A 2,864-nucleotide genomic window follows, 5' to 3' on the forward strand; every position below is an offset into this window, starting at 1 on the left:
TTAAAGAAAAATATTATATATCTTCAAGCCTACGTGACAATGGTAAAATTACAACAGAAGATCCATGTAAATGGATGGTGGGACGCAGAACATACATGGCTATGTATATGTGAACTTTCAAACAATAGCTGCTTTGAAGCTTGGGGTTCACAGGGCTTCCCTTGTCTGGACAGATGCCCCTAAGTTTTACACAACAGCAGTTCAGCTTTGTACAGGTTGCATAGACAGACTGGATTTAGGCAGTAAAGGTCATTAACTCGGCTGCTGAAATCACACTGTCATTTCCTTCTAAGCTGCCACAAATTTAGAAAATGGAAAACCAAATTCAGTGTCTTAAAGATTGATTAGAGATAACTACAATAAAAATTTCCAAAGGTGGTACTGTTTTATTTATGAGCAGGGGTCATGTGAGCTCTGAGCTTTTTGTTGATTCCAGGGTTGCTTTCCAAACACAGCAAAACAGGATCTGCTATAATAATAATACCAGAGTAGTTTCTACTTGGCAAAATGGTAGGAATGTGGAGTCCACATCATATTGATGCGGCATCAATTAGAAAAAAATAAATTACAAAACTCAAGAAAAGGAGAATCCACCACTGAGGTATACCCAGCTCTGTTGTTTTATTCTAACACTGCTGAAGGAGGATACTGTCTCGATAAGATAATAAATGATGTTAAAGCAAACATATGCTAAACCATGCAGTGTTTAGCTGGAGTATGGAGATACACATGTCACTTTCAATAAACAACAGATAATGTCCTGTGATTTGTATATCTCTCAGATGTGCTTTGTAAACCAAATTTGTCATAGCGGTAAGAGCTTAGCTAAGGCTAGTTTCCGCGATCCCGGTTACTATGCTGTTTGTCCAACGTCTTTGTAAGACTCAAGGGCATTGTTCAGGTGGAGTTACACAGCTCACAAGTCAAATCTAAATTCACACAGCTGTTGAAAACAGCTGGTCTGGTCAGGTCTCTCCTCTCCTACCAACCCCAGGTGAGTGTTCCCACTTCCCTTTCCCTGCTTGTATTAATGTTTGTGTGATGATACAACCTAGCTGTACAAGAGATGAGGCTCATCTGTCTGAAAACCATTTTCTTTTTTGTTCGGGTAGGTAGGCAAGCAGGCAAACCTAACTTTGGGAATAATGTACACAAGCAAGCATCTATCATTATGTCATATTAAGCTTTATAACAATAAAACTAAATTGGTCATAACCCAAGACCATATTTTAAAATAGGAGATATATATCTGGGGCATTTTCAAGTCTGAAGGATGCTGGAAAAACGTCTTCAGCAGTAAGGTTTCTTCAATACATGTTACGAATGAAGAAGGCAGGAGAAACTATAGCAGCAATTCTTGCTAGGACCGTTACATAAACCACTTCTTCCTCAATTTCACTTCTTCTGTTCAGTTTTACTTCTCTTATAGGGGAAGACTCAGAGATGTATTCATGAAAATCTGTGGAAACATGCTGGTTTTAAAAGCTGTAGATAGCCCCTGCCGTTAGCCATGGCCATGCTTGCTGCTGGCAACCAAGACATCTTCAAGGACTTTCAAGCAGAGGAAATCTTGTCCTTTCCTCCAAGGCATATGAAAATGGCTCAGTACTACTCTATTAGGACAGGGAGGTTTGGGAAATGTTTTAAAATCTTCTGTATGAGTGCATTAGCCTTTACCTATTAATGGGCAGAAGAGTGTCAAGTCCTGTCGTGGACCTTCCAGCTGCCATGAATGGGACTTTTTGGATAGTGAAACAGACAGGTACCTGCCATCACTGAGCAGACTGTGCTGAGGGTTGTGTTGCCTTCACAGTCAGGTATGGCTGAACAGGGGTGGTCAGGAAGAATGATGTTTGATGCACACTTCTGTAGACTACTGTTTGTTCACATAGTGGTACTTTAATTCATTGGAGAATGGACATCGGGAAAGCCAGCAAAGACAATTTATAATCCTTTTGCCTTTTTTTTTTTTTTATTTAAGACCAAAGATTTTTGTACTAAAACTGAAAATGGAGATTTTAGTTTGTTCAAGGTTTGAATCTAAAACAACATGTATTGTGCAGTACTTCACCCACTGTTTTCATGGATACACAGCATTTTCATGAGCCTTGACATAAAAGCTTTTGAGACGTGGTATTTCTGTACTTGAAGGTTTTCCTTCACTTTTAACAGAATATTAAAGTACACACTTAAAAAAACCCTTTCCTGATTCATTATTTCCAATGTAATTTTCTCTTGAAAAAAGGTCACTGTTTTTAAAGGCATCTGCTTTATTGCTGTCAAAAGTGTTCCTCTGCCATGCTAGATGTAGGGAGTGCTTATTGTTTTTGAAGGAAGTATGTAACTTCTTACAAAATTACCATCATGTTCTCTCAAGATACGTTAATGTACGCTTTTAAGTAGCATGACAACGTCCAGTTTCTATTTTAGCTTTGGAATGGATCAGAGACCTGCTGCAGTCTGGTTGGGAGGTGGGTTACAAGCCCAAGATGGGTAAAATGTTTTCTCCTGTACTGTCTGAGCTCGTGGCTCATAGGTTTGGTGCAAACTTTTCACAGGAAAATGGTAGGGGCTTTCTGAAGTCAAGGTCTGTGTCAAGGGAAAGCAGCAGGGTTATTCTCATATCACTGCTGTTTTGGTCCAGCCTTACCAAGTCTACTTAGTGTCATCAAAGGACGCGGCTCCATAAGCAGAAGCTGTTTCCGTAAGACTTTATGTAAACTAAAGGTCAGTGGGGACAAGCAAGTTTCCTCAGGAGTCATCTAAGGTCAGACCCAAACTTGATAGCAGATGGTAGGTTCCTCCTGTTATTTTCCAAATGAGGCCCAGTGCTAAAATTTGCTCAGAGATCAGCCAAGGTCGCA

This window comes from Charadrius vociferus, unplaced genomic scaffold, assembly GCF_000708025.1.
Source record: "Charadrius vociferus isolate BGI_N301 unplaced genomic scaffold, ASM70802v2 scaffold231, whole genome shotgun sequence".
Lineage (NCBI taxonomy): Eukaryota > Metazoa > Chordata > Aves > Charadriiformes > Charadriidae > Charadrius > Charadrius vociferus.